This window comes from Puntigrus tetrazona, chromosome 9 (genome assembly GCF_018831695.1).
Source record: "Puntigrus tetrazona isolate hp1 chromosome 9, ASM1883169v1, whole genome shotgun sequence".
Classification (NCBI taxonomy): Eukaryota; Metazoa; Chordata; class Actinopteri; order Cypriniformes; family Cyprinidae; genus Puntigrus; species Puntigrus tetrazona.
In genome coordinates, this window is record NC_056707.1 from 5,799,691 (window position 1) to 5,816,844 (window position 17,154).

The following is a 17,154-nucleotide window of genomic DNA, read 5'->3' on the forward strand; positions in this document are numbered from 1 at the left end:
CGTCCTCCACCAGAACCTCCTCCCAAGATCCTGTACCTCCAGTTCCCAGACATTTTGTTTTTGTTGTTCCTCTTTAGGTGCGAGGACGCACCTTCCGGGAGAGGGTGTAATGTCACGTTCTCCGGACTTTGTTTATGTTTTAAATCTCGTGCCATGTGCTCCCTGTGCCCTGCCTTCCCTCAATGTTAATTATATCATTGTCATCAGCTGTGTCGTGTTAAGTTAGTTAATTTCCCTGTGTACTTAAGTCCTGTGTTTTCAGTTCCGTGTGTCCGATCTCGTCCGTATGTGCGTGTGATTATGTCCTGTCATTCTGCCCGTCTGCCTGCCTGCCTATATTGTTTATTTCATCCCGAGTGGATTAAAGCCTTTTGTTTTCGTTCAATCTCGTTGTTTGCTAGCCTGCCTATCACACGCGTGACATATATATATTGGGTCAGCTGCATATATGGATCTTAAAACATGTTTTGCTTTCGATGCATGTCCTTTTCCTCTTTCCGGGCCGTTTCCTTGTCAACGTCTAGTTACTCTCTGCTATTTCTTTGTCAACTAAGCCTTCTGAATGCCTAGATGTACAGACATACAGTAAAAAAAAAAGAAAAGTGGGATATCGTACAGACTGTATTTTTGCCTGTATCTCCAAAGGACCCTTAAACCCCATTAACAAATACTCACTGAAAGCTGCGGGCAGTCGTGTGTCTTCACGCCGCTCATAAAGCAGGTTTCTAAGGAGAGATGGGTCCTGCGGATCACGCCGGGTGCCTGACGTATGACAGGAGCTAAGTGTAGGTGTGCTCGGGTCCTGACGGATGTTGATAGATGGTGTGTGTCCGAACCTTCCCCCACTAACTATTTTTGGCCAATCAAATCACTGCAAATTAGAGTGTGAAATTTGCAGTGTGTTTCTTCATGCGGTTGCCATGACACCCAGCAATAAGTCTCACGCTGGTGTGCGAGTCTCCCCCTCGCCGCTGTGCTCTTATGTCCTCCGTCCCTTTCCCATGTCCTCTCTTGGCTGCTTTTCCCTGCGTTCCTGCGTCCAGCGAGTGGGCAGAGAGTCCAGGAAAATATTTAGCCCCTTAAACAGCAGCTTACTGTTCGCATAGACGTTCTGATACTAAACACCATGTTTCAGTATAGAGCATGCTATATATTTTATGGCACAGTGCTAGTCAAAAGTTTGGAATAATTAGGACGATCAAAATAAATAGTGTCTATTTAATGCATAATCCTTCAGGAATCATTCTAATATGCTGATTTGCTGCTTAATTATTATCAGTGATCTTTTTCATGAAATAAATGCAGCATTTATAAATGCATCTTTCATAAAACATTCAAAACCTTAACCTTTCTCATTTTTTTCACTGGTGCACTACACGCAGGATGCAATAATACATTCGGTAAACTTAAGTATGCTACAGTCAGGTTTAATCAGAACTACTTGTGCTCGAAAACATACACCAATTTGAACAGAAATGCATTTGAATAGAAACGATAAATAATAAACGCGCAAATGTTTTTGTAAAGCACTACGCTGATGCAAAATAAAATAGCTTTGCCCGTGCGTTTTGTTATTAGATTTCGGATATTATTATTATTAGCAAAAACAGAAAAATTAAGCAAAACGTTACAAAATAAACATTAACTGAAACAATATGAAATAAAATCCAAAACTTTATTAAAATAAAAAAAAAAATCATTTTAAGATCTCATTTTTATTCATTAGAATAACTTAAAATAACCGCTATTAAATAATACAAATAAAAAAAAAAATAGACGCATACAAATTTAAATAACAAAAAACACAACATTATCAAATCGTTAAAAATGAAAACAAAAACAGAAATTATATATAAAAAATATCTGTAATGCTTAATTTTATGGTTACACCTATTAGTTGCTTATTGGCATGCATATTACTAAATATTTGGCCATTTATTAAAATAATTCCTTATTCTATCCAATACCTAAACTTAACAACCATCTTACTATTAATAAGCAGCAAATTAAGAGTTTATTATGGAAATGTCATAGTTAATAGTTAATAAGTGTTACCTATTCTAAAGTGTTACCAAAATATCCTATTACAATATATGAATATATAAAATGATAATAGTACATAAGTGATACTCCAATAACACTGCTGTTACACATCCAGTTGTAGAAATGCACTTTTTGAAACGAGTCTTCATCTCAAAAACTCTATTCGTGTCTTTCATGTGTAAAACTTTCATGAAGATAGAAAACCTCTACGGCACCTTAAAGTCAGTTTAGATGAAAAGCATCTGCTAAATGTTACGTAACTTATATCGTTCACAACGAAATAGTTCAACAGCCATCAAATAAACAAAACCTGGCTGACGAAGCCAGAACCTGTCGTGTGTGTGTGTGTGTGTGTGTGTGTGTGTGTGCGCAGATATTCAAACAAACTGCAGGATGCACTCTTGTCCTTCAGCGTAGCCACGTTCAGCTCAAACATATCTTATTCATAAAGCGGGCACACGTTTGGACAGCGGCGTGTGGGTTTAAAAACAGGAAAAACACAGAAAGCGCACTGCGGAGCGTGTGAGTGTCAGATGCACTTTATTTAGGTGCCAAACATACAAAAAAAAGAGTGTCACCATTCAGTCGTTCAGGAGAGTTGAGCACGGGTCCACATAAAAAAATATAAAATCAATACTGACTCAGAGCTCTCTGTTCAAGCGCACACACACTCGCACACCTCCGTAACTTCTATATGTTCAGCCGTGAGATCCAACCGAACCCGGCGGGAGGAGAAACCAAGAAGAACCGGGGACCGGACAACCATCGATGGCAGAAGATTGAGAACGAGTGTAGAAAAGGGCTGAGATGCTGAAGAGACGCGTGAGAAAGAGGGTGATACAAATCGAGAGAGACAGAGAAAGAGCCATATGAGCTGACTAAGAAATTAGTCCCACGTGTCAGAGCGTCCCGTCCCAATCAGAGACAGGGCTTCACGCGTTACGCGTTAAGCTCGGAGAGCTGACGTTCCTGCTTGGAAAAAGTGCAATCGAAAGTCTCTCGATGGATGGCGACGCAGACATGGGATGTACACCGTCAAACATTCGACAATACAGCAAACAAAATACATCGAGGAGTCGAGAGGTCCCACGCTGCGCGACGCGACATGTTCAGCAAACCTAAAAACCCCAGATGAACGGTGGTCTCTGTGGATACTCTAGTAGAACGGCTGCTAGTGGCGCAAAGCACAGCGTCTCAATTCGATCGCAAAGAGTTCTTTGTTCACAATCGTTCCGCCGCGACGCTAATGAAGAGTCGCCGTCTTCTCAACTCGTCTCCTAAAGCTGACTTCTGACGGGAGCTCTGTTCCAAAACCTACCGAGCTGCCTCACTGCTCATTTACTACAGAGCCAACGGGACGATTTGACGGGACAGTATCGTTTTTGTTCGTTTATGCAAATTAGCAACTCGAAGAATTATTAATCTTTGTTTTGCCTCGAAAAAGTCACAGGAGCACAATACAATCATAACTTGCGCCTCATGCTTACTTTAAAGCTTCTCCTTAAATCGTCTGTTTTTAAACTGATCATAACTGATCATAATTTGACTCAGAAACATCTAACACACATCCATGCATTTAAACCACGGCCTGTGATTCGATAACTACGCAAACCCGTATTGTGATTGCAATTTTACTTTAAAAAATATCATGGAGTGGAATGAGCTTCGAATATATTCGCAAACGCCCGGACGAAATTTTTCAGAGCTCGCCGCGGTGCATTCTGGGAAACTATAGGCAAACATACTTTGGGCAACATGCTCTCCAAGTAGGCGGCGAACTAGTTTTTGGAACAAAGCTATAGTCCTCTCACCGTTTTTCTACCTTTTCATGTTTCAGATGAGACACTGCTGAAAAACGACGGCTTTGAGGAATCGATTCCCAAAGAAACGGACAATTAAAGTCTTCATTAAATGATTATATGGCTATATCAAGCATATGGCTAAGAACCCTCTTGTTTTCTCTCTCTCTCTCTCTCTCTCTCTTTGATCTGGTGACAACTAATTCAGATAAAATCGTCAATACCGTAAGACCAAGAACGTAAAAGTCCGCCTCATGGCCACTCAAGGATCCCGCTCGAACAGGAGCCGTGAAACCTAAGGCAAGCGCTCTCTCTCCTGCGGTCGAGTCAATCGGGATTTAAAGTGACAAGAGAAAAAAAAAAAAAACTGTCAGTCTGCAGATACAGAATGATGGAAAACCGCTGAGACACTAGAAGGTCTATCAAAGCTACTGTAGTGTGTGTGTGTGTGTGTGTGTGTTGGGGGGTTATTGTATATTGCAGGAGGAGCAGCACGGATCGTCTTTATCCGGCTGTGCCGCGTGAGTCCATCTGCCGTGCGATCTCGGCAAAGAGTTCGTCCACCATGGTCTTGCTCTTGGCAGAGGTCTCGATGAACGGACAGCCCCACTCCTCGGCCAGCGCCTGTCCCTCTCTCACGGACACCTCCCGCTCGCTCTCAGATCCACCTTATTCCCCACCAGGATCACGGGAACCTTCTCGTACCTGCTGACGGACACACACGGGCGCCACACTTCAGCCGCTTGCACACCCAGCCCCACATCGCCTTTCCTATCAAAAATGCATGCCACGGATGTAAAAACACAGAAGATCGAACCTGAGATGAGAAGTTTGACACCACACGAGGTACATATTTCTTTTTAACATGCAAAAATGCGAAAGAACTCATATACAGATTTTAAACAATACCTTGAACATGAAGCAGATTTTAATACGCTTATAAAAAAAGTATATAACAATTTTTAGCTTCCTTTTTATAATGTGCACTAGAAGAAATAGTTAACTATTTCATTAACCTACTATCTGCAAATGCAGCTTTTGGATACTGTACTGTACATGCACTTTAAGATGCATAAAACAATATTTTAAAGGAAATAGTGTAGGCTTTGTCAGGAAGTCATACAGCAAAGCCATTTTAAAGAAAGAAAAATGAGCTAATATTTATTTATATGTTGCCTGACTTAATAAAACATTGTATGAAAGAAAATGAGTGTTTTTAGTATTTTTATTTTCCATGTACAAAATATTAGGCTGTATTGATTTTTTTAAAAAGAAAGAAATGAATACTGTTATTCAGCAGAGATGCGTTAAATTGATCGAAAGTGCCAAAAATATTTTTAATATATTAAAAATATTTAATATTAACATTAAATATTAATATTAGGTTTTTCAACGTCGCTAATAATAAGAACTGGTCCTTGAGCAGTAAATCAGAAAGATTTCTGAGGATCACGTGACACTGAATAACGGTGCTAGGAATTCTGCTTTGATCACAGGAATAAATGACATTTTACAAGATATTAACCAAGAGAACTACTATAATCAGCAATGATATATTACTGTTTTCGCCGTATTACAGAAATGTAACCTTGACATTAAGAGCATTCAAAAATCTTTAAACGTATCGACGACATTCACAACATTTGAGTTGAATTATCTCAAAACGGGATCACGCTTTTCTCACGGCAGACACACAGCGCGAGTCTTCCTCAAGGCCAGAGGAGAACATCTTCACCCACAAACCACTAATCATGGTCAAAGGGAGGATGAGGAGGGTGGGGCCACGGAGCCACGCCCCACTTACAAACACGCCCTGTTATTAACAAACCACCGATGACGCCACGGGTTGAGAGGCCTTCGCCGTCTCTCCGTTCTCACCATTTGTGGGTCACGAACTAAAAAAATGGGTCGCGCGTCTGTGCTAAAACCGTTTTAGTAACATTTTAGTGTTGCTTGACTTGCAGAGCTCGGGTGTCCCAGCTGGTGTCGATGGGGGCTGTCCAAAAAAATCCCAACCTCCAAATCTCTACCATATTCTGCTCCCTAAATATCGCGCTGGCTTTCGTCGTTGTGATGCAGTAATAATCAACAGGTAATAATCTGCGAGCTGCATATCTGAAGCATCATTCAAGTTGCACGTGTTACTTTCATTTGTTGAACTAGGTTAAAATAAAATATAAAAATTCTGTCAATCGTAATTAATCACATCCAAAATAAGTATTTGTTTACATAATATGTATTGCGTGTGATATATTTTGACGACATTTATTTTAAGTATTTTATTAATTATTAATTTTATTAAGTATTAATATTTATTGAATGGGTATTTACATGTATATATTTATATTTACATAAATACATTTAATATATAAACCTTATAAACCTATAAATCTAATATGGTGACACCCTAACACGTACACACTAAATATACACACAGATGTGTAAACTTATTTTGAATAATTTTGAATTAATCAGCACTTAAAAAAACAACGTCACTGTTTGCCATTATATAGTTTTTTTTTAATTAATAAACAGTAGTATAGAACGTATTTTTGTAGGTTGGTGTTATATCAGTTGACGAAATGTGCTTTTTACTGTAAATTTAAGTGTAACGCATGCAACCGGTAACATTCCTATAATAAAAAAAAGTATTAATTAGATTTTTGATGATTTGTTCTGGTATAAACATGGGCCATGCCAATCATCTGTCGTAGTCGTGCACTTCTAAATCTTTCTCTCCCCGTCTCATTCATCCTCCAACAAGAACAAACTGAGGTGTGACGGACGCGTCTCACTCCCACCGTCTCCTCCTCATTATGCGTCGCTTTTACTTGTGAAATATTTATGCCGTTCAATTATTCAATATCTCGTGAAGGCAGAAGCATCCCTCTGCGTGAGAGCGCGGATGTACATTATTTGCGTGGGAACGCGCGCAGGAGTCGTCGTCGTCGTCGTCGGTCTGTGTGAACGGATTTCCGCTCCAGGGAGTCTGAGTTAGAAACTGACCAGGAGGATGGGATTAACGGAATCGCTTTTATTCCCCTAATTATCATCTTTAATTAACTTGCTGTCCCTGATAAGTGAAGTTCCTGTTGGTAATGGACGGCTCCTGGATCTCGGTGCCAATCCTAAAGGATACTAATGGGATCCAGAAGGATCCGGTTTTCAGCCGGATCTTAATTGATCCTTGGGGAACTCTTATGAGAATCCTTTTTAAAACTGAATTCTATTAGCATCGTTTTCCGCCACTTGTTGCTTACATGAAACGCTGTCGAACGCAGCGGCGCTTTAAAAGCAGCGCGAGAGCTTCGTTTGCAGTTTCTGAACTGTGTTTACCAGGGAACGTCTGAGTAGAGGATCTGAACACAACGAACAGGTCACAGCTTCAGCAGTACATCCTGACATGTGAAAACACACACGCGTCTCTATAGCCTACTGGCCTTTATCACCATATATATATATATATATATATATATATATATATATATATATATATATATATATATATATATTATGGTAGTAGTAGGGGACGTAGATGAAGTATGATGAATTGTCTATCTATCCATCATAAAAAAAATCACTTTGTAGTTGTGGGCGTGCCCAAATAAGTCCAAAAACGTGTTGTACGTCTGAACATTTTCCTGGAAGAGAAAGACTCACTTCTTAAATCAGCTAAAAGCTTGAACTGTCAACTTCGAGCATCCAGAGAGGCTTCGAAGCCGCGCAAGCTACGGACTGAAACACACTAGGCTTTTACGATTCAAACAGATGAAAAGACAGAGCACAAAGTCGCTGGAACACAGACGAGAGCGGCACCTGAAGCGCGGGTCGCTCGAGCATGAATCTTTCATGCAGACGGCAGTGTGTTTGAACACGGGATGCAGCGCATCAAGGCTGGAGCAACAGGCCTGTAGAGGCCCAGCTACACACACACACACACACACACGCGCGCGCGCTGGCAGATGATCGTTTTCATCGACATGTCAGCAGCGGCGGAGCGCGAGACGACACGGTAATCGGTGTCAGCGCTCACCTCTTGACTCGGATGATCTGGTCTCTCGCGGGCTTGATGTCCTGAAAGCTCTGCTGGTTCACCAGACTGTAGACCAGGATGAAGCCCTGTCCGTTTTGATGTACAGGTCCCGCATGGAAGCGAACTGCTCCGTGCCCGCCGTGTCCAGGATCTCCAGCACCGACGGCGACGAGTCCACCTCGATCTCCTTGCGGTAGAAATCCTCGATCGTCGGGTCGTACTTCTCAATAAATGTCCCGGTGACGAACTGCACGGTAAGGGCGGATTTACCGACCCCGCCGCTACCGAGGACTACCACTTTATACTCACGCATCTCTCCGGTCTGAAGGGTTCGACGAATCAAAATAAACTCACACGGCGCTCGGCGCGACAACGGCGTTCATGTTTAGGGCGTTTGAACGAGTCTGTCCGCGGACGTAAACACGCCTCGCACAAAGACGCGCTCCCGCAGCAGCGCTTCATGATCACGGAGCACCGGCGGCCCACGCGCGCCTGCGATTCACGACGGGGAGAACGGCTGGGAGATGCGGTCGCCAATAACTTGTGCTTTTATCTGCTCAGCTCCCCATCCTATAGAAGTAGACGAAGACTGCGCGGAGAAACCCAGCGGACCGCCTCTGGCATCGGTGAACTGACACGCGGTCCGTTAAAAACTGATTATGTGAAGCATGTTAGTATTTTCCGTCTCCGTCGTCTCCCTCCGGTCTTCATTAATACACTAGCACACCGCCATGCTCACGGGTGGGGATCCTCCGCCGCGCCGCTCCACTATTGTGAAGTCCGAGTCTTTTTGGCGAACCGGTTACTTCAAGCGGTTCATTCGAAGGAATCAGTTCAAGGGCGACTCACTGATTCTTTTTCGTCACGACGTAATTAGGTCCTTGATATTAACGGGATAGCCGGTTTCTTGAAACGATACGAATTTCTTATTTTTCCTCTTCACTTTTTAGGTTGATGGCGATTGTTTAGGTTTTATGATTCCATTTTTTAAGTCTACTGTGTAAAATGTATTTATATATAGCACGTATAAAAACTGCCGACTAAGGTGCTGTACAGAGGTTCAACAAGTAAAATATTGTAGAAATATAGACATAAAAAAGGGTAGACAGAAGACAAAATAGCCTACTAAGCGAAGATCACACGAGAAGATTAATAAGCCGGAAAACCACAAAGGATATAGATATGTAATTTATTTCCGCCTCTCAGAATAAAACTAGAAAATCGTAATCGCGACATTTTAATCACCTGAACTGAGATACAGGTTAAACCCAAAATGTAAACTTATTTCGCAAACAAAAATAAAATAGGTAGGCTATGTAACTTTATTATAACGTTTTAACATGCAGAAACATATATCCTAGCTTTAATTTACTTAATTTTCATTTTATCTATTTATTATTTTTATTAAAAACATATTGTATTGTATTTAATTTGTGATAACAAGTAACTATTAGCCTACATCTCAGGATTTCAAGAAGTCTGATAAAGTGTCAATAAGGTTCAAACCAAAAACTGTATCGTCTTGTATACGTTTTCTTCTGTAGATGATCATTCATTTGTGAGCATTAATTGATATTGTTCCAATAACTCAAAAGGCCTATAACCTTTAAGTCTCAATTTTTTATGTATGTATTGGTTTAATGCCGCCATGATTGTATTAACATACAATTCATGCTTAAAAAGGTTCAATGAGTCGTTCACTCGACAACTGCTCGGATTGATTCAGTAAAGAAATCCTTCCATGTTGTGAAGCGGTTTAAATGATTCATTTAAAAGATCCAACTCAATGAGGCGATTTGATCAAAGCGGACATTTTGCGCCTCTTCCGTCTCGGCTTCCGTACAGAAGGCGAAGCCAGCGCTCTCGTCGGTTAACGGATCCGTGAAGCGCCCAATAGCCGGCCGACTACCGGAAACCGCGCCCAGACACCATATACATCGAAGCTGGGTTTCGCTTGAGTCAAAACTAGCTGGTTGTCACTGACGTAAGAAACGTTTGGGCGAAAACCCCAAATAGCGGCGGCTGCGCGCGCACCCTATCGGGAGTCGCGGCGGATGTCGTTGCTATGGAAACACGCGGTATACGGGGTTCGTGTAGGTGGCTCGGCTCGGTAATTACTGCTTTTACGGACATTAGCAACCGCGTAGTGCCGTTTTATTTTTCCAGGATATCTGTGTTCCGAACATGTCTAAGTAAAGTAAACTTTCACCCTGCGGCATTGTGTGTGTTTTGAGACGATAATAAAACGGAACAATTTCAATAGACTATTATATACAGGGCTGCAAAAAAAAAAATATTCAGACTAAAAGATCACACTCAACCAGTTCATTAATGTTAAACAAAGCACAGTGTATCTATTTAGTTAACAGTCAATATTTTATTTCAGTAGCTAATATCTATATGATATACAGACAGGCTTATCAGCGAGTAAATCCAGTACAGAAACAATCACATAAATAAATGAAACACCAATATTTAAAATCGCTCAGTCACAGTTGTTACATTCCATGTAAATCCTTTTTTAATTTAATTTAATTTAATTTTATTTTTTACTACAAAACTGTTCAGATTTAACACTTTCCATTGTTCGACGTCCATTTATATGTATTTAAAGTTGTTTTATTTGAAAGAAATAAAGGAAATTGTTGATGGTTGTAAAGGTGGAATATTTTTATATTCTTGAACTAAAATATTAAAATGAATGAGTGGGTTTTTTTGGGGGCAGATTTAATAATCTTATTAAAAAGGCAAGCTCTATTACTGGCATCACGCAGGACTTGGTTCAGCATGTTACGCGGATGAGGATACTAAGAAAAGCAAATGTTATTACGAATAATGATTTGCATCCATTATATGCTCTAACGTGTTTAGGCAGGGTCCTTTTAGTTGTTAAGTGATGTAAGACTGAACGCGTCGTCAAATCATTGCTGCCTGCTGCTATCAGGCTTTTTAAAATGCAGAAATTGTATCTACAATTTAAAGCAAAGATATGAGAAAGTTGCCTTTTTGTTTATTTTATGTACTGTATATCAATTCAGGAAGATACAAATGAGAGGAAGAAATGGCGGAGATGAGTAGCTGTTTTACCAGAGTATTGCCAGGAGTACAGTTGCGTGTGTGAATTGGACCGAGTCGGTGCGAGCTTGCAGAGTAAAGCGTTTGAGGTCAACTGAAGAAAGAAGTGAGCGGAAGTCTGTAGAGATAAGGCCATCCTCCACAGAAGAGGACAGCAGCCCATCCAGCTCCTCTAAGAAGATGTCAGGAGTTTGCCCAATGGGAGGTAGATTACCACAATCTTTACTACAGTAAAGAGTTACTACAGTAATAGCACGGCATTCAAATTAGTTGTAATTGCATGAGGAGAGTGAGTTGAGTATATTTAGCTGTTTGACATTATTAGCCAGTGCAGCTGGGTGAATCCGGGTCTAAGTCCAACCTGAGACGTTGAGTCTGGATCGTGAAGAGAAAGCAGAAATAAAGTCAGCTCTGTTGACAGCTGTCGGTTCAAAGACCCACAGAGAAAGAAAGGGGGCAGAAGATGTAGAAATAGGGCGCAGGTTAGCAAGATTGCGCTCTTTGGGCTGGACACAGCGCTCCACACAACCAATAAATACACCGTCTGAGAGAGATAGAGAGTGATAAAAGATGCAGCCTCCTTCTGATTAGCCTAGCATTTAGCAGGGCGAATGGCTTGACTAGCTATTGATACTCGTTTCGTTTATATTCTCAGCCGAGGGGCACTTATTTAAGTGAAAATGCAAAATAGAAATAGGTAGCAAACTAAATACTCCTTCCTAGCAGTAAGTAATCGTTTAAACGACACAAGTGCACGTACAAGTTTTAAAAACAGGTCTCGGTCTCTTCTGTGTGACAAATCAAAGCAAAAACAGCGATCACAAGTCACTGCATTTTTAACTGTGCAGCTCGTTTTGCTGCTCGATTTTGAAAATGGTGTGTGTCCTCAGCATATTATTTTAATGACATTTAAATGTCTGAATTATGAACGCACTGTTTCGCAGAGCACACGGTTACCATTTACTCCTCGTTATTTACCTACAAAGTCTAACGAGCCTGAACCTCCCGCTGAGGTTAAAGATGGATACGGTTCATTTAAAATTCACTGCCAGTCGTACAAGGACTAAACGCTAGGTGGCGCTGTCGGGACAAAAGAGAGCTCCTCCGCCTGGAGTATGTGGAGGTCCTGCATACAACAACCACGAAACACACAAAGCACAGCCTCCATTTAGAACTACCGTCTGGCGTTTTACAAGCACACACAGAAACATATCCATAACATGCGTAATACAAATAACATAACAATAACTTTTTATGCATCACGAATTAAATATATTTTGGGATATTGAGTGCTGTTGAGTAAATGTATTAAATCTGAAAGGATGCATTTCATTCAGTCTTTTATATTCCAAAAATAAAATAATGTGGAAAAAATCGATCATGTTTATCATATCAGCGCTGGGTCTGTTTCTGCATGCATGAAGAAGCGTGAATACGTAAGAAAGGTGCAAAACTTTCAAATTAAGCACGCTTCCTTTACACAAGTGACTAGTAAAATATCTGGCAGCAGATAAATGGAAATTAACTAATTAATTAAGCCTTTCCAAGCATTATTAATGTACTTTGTGCGTGTGCAGATGAGTTCTGGCTGTGTTTTGCGTGGCCTGTTAATCACGAGGGCAAATGGAAACGTGGCGAACAATAGCTGTATGCTAATACGATGTATGCTTAGCTGACACAAATGTTGGCGATACTCCTTATAATGAACAGGAAGGAGGGAAGAGGAGGAAAAAGCAGCTGTGTGTGACTCTTACTCTCCTGGGTCGTCTTAGGCGCTTGTGACTTTCTTCTTTCCGCTCCTCGACCCTGCTAATGCCCGGTGAACGGGGGTCGAGATTTTGAAGGCCAAGAAGAGCGGCCATCCATCTTCAGCTGTAGGGTGAATAAAGGCCTCTTCCAGAGCAATCTTCATTTTCTGTTTTGATCTGTTTTTTCTCGCTCTATACAGACCAGAAATATTCATTTAGATGCTTTGATGCGAATGAGGAGAAGCACAAGCAATTCATTAAAGGAGCCAATGATATTAGAGGAGTCTGTATTGAATTACGAGTAAGCTGATTAAAATATACAGTGCATGAATCACCTGCGCACACATTTCCCTATAGCGCCATTGTACCAAAATCATTCATTTTAATGCAAGTGCATAGTAGTTAAGTGCTATAATATAAAAATCTTTAGATTGATTGGCGCCTATCCTATTGTCACTGTTATAATTTCATAATTACCCGTGGTTTTTTTGTTAACATATATCATATGCATTTGTAATTATTATAAGTCATATATACTGACACGCGTTGCCAAGGCAATCACCCCAGGTCGCCTAGCAACAGCCTAGCAACACCTTAATTATAAAACAGTGTTGCTGTTGGAAGAAAGGATGAAGAAAATATAGAGATACAGAGAGAAAAGAATTACATTAGAACTCAAGCAAAAATACAGGCCTAGACTAATTTTTAAAACATAACACCAGATTATTGGCTATCACTTATTAACAAAAAGGATGTGTTGACTAGCTCAGAGATTAAAAGATCGAAAGAAAGAATAAAATATATAAAACTGTTTCCTTTTACACCCTTAACGTTTCCGATCTTGGCAGCCAGAAATCCCAGAGTAAACCATTTGCATTGACGCTTTTTATGAGCTCATGAACATCGCCATACCTTTTACAGCCGCTAGAAGAGAGACAGCTGTTCAATGTACAGCATCACTTCAAGTGTCTGGTGCTCTTAAAACACGCGAATCACTTTAAAAATGCATTAAAAACGTTTACCGTAGTCTGTGCAGATTTGTGAGTAATTACGGCTATGCTCGCCTTGCCAGAGACTTCTTTACTGAAAGATTTGCATTTGCGGCTACACCCTGCTGTCAGCAGTGATATACTAGCATTACCGTACAGATCTGTTCTGATACCAATCTAAAGAGACCATAAACGTTAGACCATGCTGAGAGTTTTACAACAGTTTACAGAAGTCACTCTGCGCTTATATAGAGATTCACTTTCAAGTAAATCCTCAAAAAACTGATGTGCTAAAACAGACCAGAAGTAACTGGTATTGCCTTAAAGTGGCATTAAAATAATCATCTCTTTAAGAACTTGGCGCAGTATAAGGGAAGGAAGAAGAAGTTATATTATGGATTGGGTATATGGGAAGTTCAGAAAACGAAGAACCATCCCGTAATTGTGACTTACATTTAAAAAAACAACCACACAAGAAGAGAAATCTTAAACAATAGGGAACTGAGAACTATTATTAAATAAGAATTTACAAAGTTTCTTATCGGAAGACTTAACTTTTATTTATGAAATTAGAAGTCAATCGACTGCTGCTGCTAAGTTGCTTAAAATATCTTCTTTTTTTAGCTCAGCAAAAAAAAGAAACTTTTGGAAAAACTTTGGAGTGTGATGAAATGATGTGAGTGACTGTGTTAATAAAGTTTAATTTATTGAAATGTATTAAAACCAGTTATACAAACCATTTAAGATGTTAATGTGGCCTGATAACTGATCACTGTGTGTGTGTGTTAGTGTGTGTGTTAGTGTGTATGTGTGACTGTGTGTGTGCGTGTAGTCGTTTGAGTGCGTGTGTGTAGTGTGTGTGAGTGTGTGTGTAAGTGTATGTGTGAGTGTGTGTGAGTGTGTGTGTGTGGGTGTGTGAGTGTGTGTGTGTGCGAGTGTGTGTGTGTGAGTGTGTGTGAGTATGTGTGTGTGTGTGAGTGTGAGTGTGTGTGTGTGTGTGAGTGTGTGTGTGTGTGTGTGAGTGTGTGTGAGTGTAATATGTGTGTGTGTGTGTGTGTGTGTGTGTGAGTGTGTGTGAGTGTGTATGTGCGTGCGTGTGAGTGTGTGAGTGAGTGTGTGTGTGTGAGTGTGTGTTGTGTTAGTGTGTGTGAGTATGTGTGTGTGTAAGTGTTGGTGTACTGTGAGTGTAAGTGTGTGCGTGTAAGTGCGCTTGAGTGTAAGAGTGTGTGTGTGTGTGATATGTGGTGCATGAGTGTGTGTGTGTGTGTGCAGGTGTGGAGTGTATGTGCGTGTGCCCAGGAGTGTGTGTGTGAGTGTGGCCAGTGTGAGTGTGTGAGAGTGTGTGTGTGTGTGTGAGTGTGCGTTTGTATTTGTGTGTGTGTGTGTGTGTGTGTGTGTGTGTGTGTGTGTGTGAGTGTGTGTAAGTAAAATATGTCGAGCTGTTCTTTACTAATGTACAGTAAAGTAGCTAGGATGCAGCACAAGCTTGAGCTGCTTGTAGACTGTCTAAAACTACAAAGCGCATAGCCACAAAGTGAATCACTGCAGAGTTGTGTGTGTGTAAGAGATAGATGTTTCTTTTCCTACGGATACTGGTTGCACCTTTCTTTGGTTTGTTGGGTGAATTATGCCCGTAGGCTGCATCGTAGCTATCATCATTGTCCTTTGATGTCCGCTTGGCTATATATAGATGCTTAGTTAGAGTATGATGAAGGTATGACATAGTCTGATCACCGCTTCAACCGTGTTTTTACAATGAGAGCTCATCTTCTCTGTGGAAATTATCACTCCATAAAATGAATTCATCAATGTGACAACATCACGAGTTACTGCTGAAGTTGATGTCAGCTTAGTGGAATCAAAGAGGTCCTGGTAAAAGCATTTTATGCCACACTTAATTCAGGAACTCAAAATGAAGTAGAATCTGTGCTCAAAATCTTAAAACCAAATGTTATTTTGGTAGATATATGAAAGTCTACAAAGGTCCTAAAAGAGCCTTCTCTCCTCATTTTATTCATCGCCCGAACCCCTTTATGACTTTCTGGCCTTCTGCAAAATGGAGAAGAGAAGATGTTTAGAAGAATGCAAGTGATTAGAGGCTGCTGACAGCATTAGGGCTCCAAATGACTTTATGGATAAAAAACACACAGATATACATCTCTAAAATATGTTCTGTGTTCTTGCAACAGAAATACACATTTTGTCTCTCATTTTGTAAATGGAATGCAAATCTTTGCTATACTTGAGTATATATCTGAAGAAGAACATGATACTTTTTATTCCTTTACTGTTTTATTTCAATCTAAAACCCTACATTATATTTTTATTTTTATCTTATGCACATGATAAATGGTGAAGTATTGGAGCTCAAATGTGCATGCTTGATGTGAGAAATAATGATTCTTCTATTTTAGTTAGCACTTTCATCAGATAGCGTCTGGTCTGAGTAGTTCACCATCAGACCTGAGGGAAGCATGCTGAGGTCGCAAAGCTGGGTTTTCCCATAAAGCTATCTAGTTATCTTTTCCTGTTCTTGATAGAGTTATTAGTTGTGTAATATATTTATTGAATACTTAAGACTGATGAAAACATAAGTAATAGTTTTGTGGGAATTCATTTTGTAAGTTAGAATTTTATATGTTTAGTGATATTCTTACTTGGTGGTAGTGGTATTAATTATCTATTAATTAATTATCCTTTAGAGACAGTGGCGTGAATAACTTCAAAAATTGGCCTTTCAAGATATTTTTCATTCTATGACTTCGCGAATTAACCTGGAAAATTAAAATTCTTTCTATCTTCAGATGGGGCATGAACGCAAAAAGGCTTTTAGTCTGTATAACGCGGAAACCACAGTTGTGAACACCACAGTCAAATTTAAAACATTAGTATTTGTAACCAGCCTCACACATGCCTGTTGTTTCCACTTAAGAAGATACTGATTCATGATTAAGATTCACTTCTGACTCACTGTGTGTGACTCACTGTTTCATTACGCCCGTCTTTTGAAATGTTATTTTTGGACCGTCCCATACTGAGGTTATACAAGAGGTGATTTAGACCTTAGTTGTGTGTCTATGTGATGAATGAGAGTCATTTAATTGTTATCCTGCACTAGATATGCACTCTGACTCCAAAGCATTGCATTTTCCTCCTCTCAGCACTTGTACTTTTTAAACACTTGAATACAATTTCTATAAATTTACATACTATGCATGTTTCTGGTCAGGACACGAGTCCAGTCTTTGCTGATTTTTAAGCTTTTTGAAGAATTCGTGAGGCAACAGACGCGCAAGGCCTTCCTGAGTCACAACCGAGTCTGATTACGCAAAATTCTTTTGTTTCGTGAGTGAAATAAGTTCACAGAACTCACGCTTTTGTCTGGTGAGAATAACCACGCACAAGTCAATAAAAAGCACCTCATTGATCAAAGAGAGACAGTGAATGGCCAGTTTCATATAAGCGCC

General features: G+C 40.2%; 1 pseudogene; it reads right to left on the reverse strand.

The window, feature by feature from the left end:
• Positions 1–4,254: 4,254 nt before the first annotated feature.
• On the reverse strand, positions 4,255–8,288 carry LOC122351926 (annotated as a pseudogene).
• Between the last annotated feature and the right edge of the window lie 8,866 nt (positions 8,289–17,154).